At 26.5% G+C, this 8,094-nt stretch overlaps 1 long non-coding RNA gene across 1 annotated transcript in view; it reads right to left on the bottom strand.

Annotated features, from left to right (window-relative positions):
• Positions 1–3,760: 3,760 nt before the first annotated feature.
• Positions 3,761–8,094, bottom strand: part of LOC142331592 (uncharacterized) — a 339,524-nt gene continuing 335,190 nt past the window's right edge. Inside the window, exon 3 of the long non-coding RNA XR_012758054.1 lies at positions 3,761–4,818. This is a non-coding gene — a long non-coding RNA (uncharacterized LOC142331592). The remainder of the gene's footprint in view (positions 4,819–8,094) is intronic.

Here is an 8,094-nt window from a genome sequence, read left to right as displayed (position 1 = left end):
AATTTCAGCATAGTTTTATTTAAAACATAATATTTAATGCACAATAATATTTAAAACACTATATCTATGAAAAGTAATACACTTTTTGCAGATAACCGTACTTACATTCTAAATTACAAATTCAAGCTAAAATATTTATTTTTGGGTCCTGAAGACAGTAAACTATCCAGATCTATCCCGCCTAGTGTAACTTTGTGATCAACCTCTGTAAGCTCATAATTATCTTTATCTTTCCTCCTCTCTTCTAATTTATTCCTACTTCCTTGCACGAGTACTGTAGGAATTGGGTCAACTGGTACCATGTATTGCATTGTGTTGGCCCCCTGGTAGCTGGCAGGGCAGTCATTTTTAAGAAGGCTCAGTATGGAAGTACTTTTTTATCTATATTTATTTACAATATAAGTGTTATCTAAAGTCCTAAACTAATGGCAGATAATGGCTTAGGTGACTTCTGGGTAATGCCAGGTCACCTATTCCTCAAAATCATATCAGATCTAGTAAAGCTAATTAAAGAAAATTAGAGAGAAACAATCTGAAAGAGCGAATGCATCAGTGTGGTAAATTATTTTAAGTTTTAGAAAAAGTGATTTCTAAGAATTGGGTTATATTATTTTGAATATGTCATTATATTCTGCTTTGAAATATAGGTCATGGTGTATTTTTTTAATGATTATAAAGAATGTTATAACATTATCATGCCTTGTTTTCCTTCTTACAAGAATATATTTCCAATATCAGTGTCAATATGGAATTTGCATATTTTTATGTTTTTAATAAGTTAGCTGTCTTCTTTTTAATGCATATAATGTTCATGTGTAGCAAGTCTCCATTGTCTGATATTAGCATTTTCACTGATGCATTACTGGACACTCCATCTTATAGACTTTTGCCTCTTCTAATGCTCTCTATGAGTCATTGGTAGAACGATTTATGAATTTAATAAACAAATAGTGTGGTACCAGTGATTCTGATCTGGTACGAATTTAATCCAATATCTGAATTTAATATTTAGAAAAGGTGTGGCAAAAAAATAAATTCAGAATCTAGATAAAAGGTACACTAGCCACACGGAAGGGAAATTTAGGGGAGAATAGGGCGCCTCATTGTAAATGCTCATACAGAATATACATAATTGATACCCCATCTAACATGTTAATGTACTTTTTTTCAGAAGAATATTTCAGTCTAGAAATTAGTTAGAAGGCTAGAAAAATGGGTAAACTTATTTTTACCTGTCTTTATTGTAGTTTTTGCAAAATGTTTTGTTGTATGCAAAACAGTTGACAATGAAACAATGTATTATGCAAAGTACAGAACAAAAAAATCAAAACCATATAATGTAAGAAAATTAAAAAAAAAAATATTTGTAGATTTACAAACATTTATGGCAATGGTAACCCGTAAAAAATAATGAATTTTAGTGGAAAGAAAATTTGAAATAATCTGTGGATTAAAACTGTAAAAATTATTTTTTAAATTACCAACACTAAATTTTCAAGGGTTGAAAATGATATGATGTAGCTTTTGACACATGACAAGTAATTCGGTACAAATAATATAAAAATTGATCCACCGGTATTGATGTTTTGATTAAAAATATGTTTTTATTAGGTTACATTGGGATACAGCATTATTGACCGAAAGCATTAGGTCTGAAATAGTCTGTTCTTAAAAATATGGGTTTCAGGTTTCTCTGGCTGGCATTGAAATACCAGAAACCACAGCATTATGATATCAGTTAAACATATAAAAAAAACAATAATGAGGTACCTACTTCTTTGTTGGCAACATCTTGAAAAATTGATTATTACCTTTGAAAGTTACCTCTGCCATTGATTGAGATCTTAATTTCTATGATAAATTTTTGCCAATTGTTTTCTTTCATATTGATGTAATTAGTGGCAAGAAGTATTTATTGTATTTATTTCATCATCATGCTTTATTCAAAATGTTGTGTTCTTTGGTTAAAATTTGCATTTGGTTTATGCTATTGTTCTAACATATGGCCTTTCATTTTTTGTCTTTATGTAATTTGTCTCGCTAAAATAACATACAATGTGTAAGAAAGGACTAAACTAATTTTTACGTACAGAGAACAAAATAAAGAAAGTTTCTAAATAAGACATTTTCAAATGTAATTTATATTAATAAAATTTATCAAAATTGTACATAACATGAAATTTTTTATGAAATAGAGTTTCATTTAGTATGATAAAAAAATGGTTTATAAAAATGTTTTTTTATAATTGCATTTAATTTATAAAATAAATATATTACTTGCTGAAACCGAGAAATTTTTTTTGGGAAAACCAGCTTATTTTTATAAAATAGTAGTTATATCACAGATTTGCTTCCTGAATAATGTTTGGAAATATGGTTATATAAGATGTTTTCAGAACTAAAATGTAGTTCAGTCTCAGTAATACACATCATTGTTAGTGGCAATTGTCATAAAACTTTGTTAGAAAACCCATCCACTATGGAATTTGAGTATTCAGAATCTTAAATGTGATTTGTGTTCTGTTTCTTGAACTAATATATTATTTCTTTTAAATTTATATCATTTAATTCACGATTTTTATCTGCATGTGTAAAATTTACATGTCATTTTATTATTTCCAGTTTTCATGAGGTTACTTGCAAATGATAATTCTGAAATTTAGTGTAGGTCCTTGTAGATTTCACTGAATGTTCAATTTTGTAAAAGAATAAAAGTGAAAAGTGACAGAATAAGAACAAAATCGAGCAGAAGCTATTGACTTTGTATGGACATTTAATGAGGACGAGTAAGAACTATTTGCTCAAGAAAGTTTTTGAATGACAACCTGCAGAAAGAAGATGGATGGAGATATCATTCAAGAATTGTAGTGGAAGATAAGAGTGTTACATACTTGTACATCAAGGGAGAGGAAAAAACTTGTAAATTTTAATGTGAAAAATTACATGTAACACTGTAAACACATACTATAAGTATTTAATTTATATGAGAAAATTCTCATAATCTTTTTCCTATTGTGGCATATGTTCCATTTTTAGGATAGATTATTCCCTTCAGTCATGTTAAAAAATAAATTAAATTAATAAATCAAGTTAAATAAATCAGTTAAGTTAAATCTGTAAATTTCTTAATATTGATATTGCCGCTAGATATACCATACTTTCTTATATTGTAATGTATTAAATTAAGCCTTACTGAATTAAAAAAGAATAAAACAAATAATTTGTCTTACCTATGTAGTGATAATGTACTATCGGTAGAAACAACCACATCTTCAGTCACTCACTGGTTTTCACATATTTTCAAATTTACCGGCAGAAGATAAACAGGTGAAAGAAATGTTAAAAATTCTAAGTCTGTCTGTGGGCTAAAGATAACAATTTTCTCTATTAAGGAATTTATTGATAAATGATTCAGGAACAACACAATTCCACCACATTTATCATTATCAAAAGAAACAAAAACTATTCAAAATAAAATTAATAACTGTTAAGAGAAATTAAAAATCAATATGCCCTTTATTAACTCATATCTTATTGAACTGAGAAAATATCTGGACAGATAAATAGAATAATTTTATATCAATACTATGATAAATTAAATATTTCAAAAGAGTAATTGTTTTCATTTAAAATTAATTACTTTTATTTGTATTTATGAACATAAAAACTACATACCTTTATAAAGAGAATAACATTTTAAGATAATTATAAATATCTTAGAAATAGAATCTGTAAACTAAGACAAAGCGCTTACATTATTTTTTTTTTCTTTTCTAATTCTCATCTGTCATGAAAGTAATCTTCATAATTTTTCACATCTTCTAACTTCATCTTTTTAGTTGGCTGCATTTAATCTTCATAATATCTCACATATTCTAACTTCATCTTTTTAGTTAGCTGCATTTAATCTTCATAATTTCTCACATCTTCTAATTTCATCTTTTTAGTCAGCAGGATTTAATCTTAATTTCTCACATCTTCTAATTTCATCTTTTTAGTCAGATGCGTTTAATTGAAAGTAGTTTCTTCATCTGTGTTTCACCTGAAAATGTAAAAAACCTATTCTGAAAAAAATGCGCTATTTTGTGAATAGTAAGCGGAAATTTTCCTACCCCACTTTAACCTACGGCTTTCTCCAAGACTCAAAAAGTCTCCCTGAACAAAGCCGGGAGATTAGTACACTTCAACAACAAGGGAGGATGATTATACCCTAACCATTTTGCATTTACACCAGATTTAATTTTCACCTAACCTGTTATCCCCAATCACCCAATCCTTTCGGATATACCAAGTTGCTTGTCCTAATCCCGTGAGGTTATGTACCGCATAACACACTAATACCAACAGTTCAACTGTCATTTTCTCAGACGGAATCTGGAAGGTGTATATTCCATTCCTAAGGACTCGGTCCGGTCATAGGAACCGTAAAACAGGCTGTTTTTCCAGATCAGACAGGATGTACAGCCTGTGTATTATTATTCCTATGGGCGTGTGCAGCTAAGCAAGGTAGCATAGGTAGCAATTACATTTCCATAAACTTTACTGGTTATGGATATGAAATCGCTACCTATAATTTTGACCTACACAATTTCATCTACTAATCCTATACCCTATTACCCTACTAATCTAATCATAGGATTAGTAGGGTAACTAACCTTATACCCTCTACTAATCAAAATCTTATGTATTCTAGATGTATCTTATGTATTATGTGTTATGGTATGTGGTGTGTTATGTTTCTTGTATTTGTATTCTATGTTTTGTATTCACTCATTCCATTTTTCTTCTTTTTTTCTGTTTTCCGATTCTGTTTTGCATCTGCAACATAAAATTAATATCCAGATGTAAGTTTCATATATATTACTACTTACAAAGATACAATTTAGTAAAAAAAAAGGTTGTGTGTATAAGCTATTGTTTATCCTGTGTATAAAACAGAATTACATGCAAATGTAATAACATAATATTATATATAACAGTTTACATAATATAGTGGTATTCTAACAACACTGTAAATTTATGTTAACAAAATTAATGCTTTTGTTTGAAATACAAATATGCAATAATAAATCTTAATTATAATTTATAGTTTTGCAAGTTTTTATTAGCCAAGTTACTGAAATATATTCATTACTGATTTTTTTTTTGCAAACATATTCAGATTTTTCCAATATTCAGATTGGAAATAATACATCTGATAGTCTATTTTAGACCATTTTTAATTCTTCATTGAATCTTTGCACCTCCAAATTTGTTAAAGTTGAGTGATTTTATTATTAAGCTCCTTATATTAATGCACGGCTGATTTTTAAGTTTTTTAATTATTTATCTTAATTTTTTTGACTTTAATAGTTTTTTTTCTGAACTTTGTTTATTTTGAATTTATTGTTATTTAATGTATGTATTAATTTTTAAAGTGGGATAATGTCTGAAGATCCATAAATCACAGTTCTAAAATTTAAAGAGTGTTGTCATTGGTTTCTCTTATTCTTACTGTGTAATACAAAAAAGTACTGGATAAAAATTGTATTGCTATAACTTCAGCTGAAACTCCAGTGAATAACAATATGCTGCCACTGATAAAATCTAACCGTGCCTAACTAAAAATACTTTATATTTAATTACAACATTTCATGTGTTTGTATTTAATTAATATGGTCTTTAAATACAACTGTGTTTTGATCAATAAAAAGTATTTTTATATTCTGATCAGTATAAAGGTTATTTATTTGAATTAAAATATTCTGTAACATTTTAATTGAATTCAGTTCACTAAAATAAAAATGTAGACAATATATTTACATTATAATTTTTTTTTTAGTTTCATGCATAGTTTATAAATTCAATAATATAATATTTTAGTATTACACTTAGATATGTATTTATTGCTTACATAAAAAAAAAAAAACATTGTAATTTTGTAGGTTACACAACTTATCCTTTAATTGGGAAAAATTTTAAAACTGTAATTGTATAGTATTTGGTAACCATGTTCAATTTTTTTCATTTTTATATATATAATGTATACATATATATAAGTAGCTTTTGTATTAAAAATATTGTTTAACAAATATCTTATATATTTGTTATATATATCTTATATCTTATATATTACCATTTAAAAGATTTCTCCATCATATTATCTAACATCATATATTATTATCTACTACTGACATTTTATATATATATATATATATATATATATAAAATTTTAATTTTGTATGTATATAATAATTTTTTTTCAAAGAAATCTTAATATTTCTTTTGATGAAAAAAAATCACATCTAATAACCAGAAATGATCAAAATTTTGCATTCTATCATTGCAAAAGTGGTTTGGAAATTGAAAGAAACTGTGTGATTAATCCTTTAATAGGCTGTACACTATCTGATTGCACATTATAATCTGATGTAAAAATGTTCAATTTTAATCAGTTTACTCTACAAAGTTTTACAGTTATAAAAAAATAAATGATATGAGATGATTATCTTTACTTACATTAGTATCAAAGGATGTATGAAAAATTCTCGTAAAATACAGAAAAGATATAAAAAATTGAAACTTACCATATGTTGTATGTTTTTGATTAAAATTAAGAGTAATATATATTATTATTCTGTATTCTTATTACTATAGACTAAAAATAATATCTATTTATCTGTCCAGTTTCTCTTCAATAAGATATAATACTAAAAATTTTCTTATGGATATTATTAATTGTAATTTTAGTGCAGAAAATTTCTCTTTTGTTCTTGACATTTTTCCCCTTACTCCTTTTTTCTTTATAACTGCGATACTGATTTTTAAAATTTTTACCATTCTTGTAGAAATTCAATTTGTTCTCAGAGTGTACATTATTTCTATTTTAATCTGTAGTAACACAAGAATATTTAATTAAATTCATTTAAATTTATATAGTTAATTCACTAATATTAATTTTCCCCAATTATGGTATGCATTTTTTAACTATCCTTAAGTAAACGAAAAACATGTTTAAATGAATTAAAATTATTTAAATAAAATGAGAATCAGTTGTTTGGTTACTAGGATACTGATTACAAAATAAAAATTAAAATGTATCCAGCTAATTATTAAAAAAATATACCAAACAACATTTTGAAAAGATTAAATTTCAATAAGTTACAAGTTGAATAAAACATAATTAATTACCAATCTTCAGATGGAGTGATAAGAGTCTTTCTTTTTTTTTAAAAAAAATATTTCCATCTAGAAGATCCCATGTTTGAATTCCAGTCAGGTAGCTCATTTTTTACATCCTAGAAACGTTCCATCTCATATTCCCTCAAACAAGCTCCCAAACCAGGTTGATGATTAATCTATCATAATAAATCTATAAAATAATCATCAATTTCCCAACCCTAAAAAACACAAGATATTTGGAAATCGGTAATCAATAAACTAAATCTAAGAGATTTCTCAGAATAATCTGCATTTATTGCTGATAACCATGGACTTGCATTTAACCTGGTTTATAATTTTGTCAGTGTTTCCTTTCTTTTTCAGTAATAAAATTAATACAAAATGTAAAATAACAAAAGAATGATTGAAATAGAGATTTCCAACTGAATGCAGTATTCTGTAGAGGTACTGTATATAATAAAATTTATCAAGTCAGGTCTCACAGAGAAATGCAATCGATAGTTTTAGGGTCGCTATTTTGAGATTGTAATTTCCCAAATGGTAATGTTTGGGAAAGAAATTTAGAATTATGAATAACGAACACATTTTTGAAAAGTATATTGTTTTATAATGTTCTGAAGAAAATGTCTTTTAGGTAGTAAGTGAAATAACTAAATTAAAATATTTTGTGTTTTTTTTTTCATTTTATTTAAACAACGACAATAAGAAATCTTAATATCATATGTTAAAGTAGTTAGACTAGGGACTGTTGAATCTGATTCTACCAAATTAAAAAAGATTGATCATTTTATTTTATGCCCTAATTTTAAGATATTCAGTCTATTCTATATTTTGTTTCACAAAAGCTTGCAGCAAACCAAAACATTGCAGTGTGATGATTCTAATTTTATTTAATTCAGCACAACCCATCCTAGAAAAAACACTTTTCTTTAG

This window comes from Lycorma delicatula, chromosome 10 (assembly GCF_047948215.1).
Source record: "Lycorma delicatula isolate Av1 chromosome 10, ASM4794821v1, whole genome shotgun sequence".
NCBI lineage: Eukaryota > Metazoa > Arthropoda > Insecta > Hemiptera > Fulgoridae > Lycorma > Lycorma delicatula.
The sequence above is the reverse complement of the archived record's forward strand: the minus strand, read 5'-3'. Positions and strand labels throughout refer to the sequence as shown.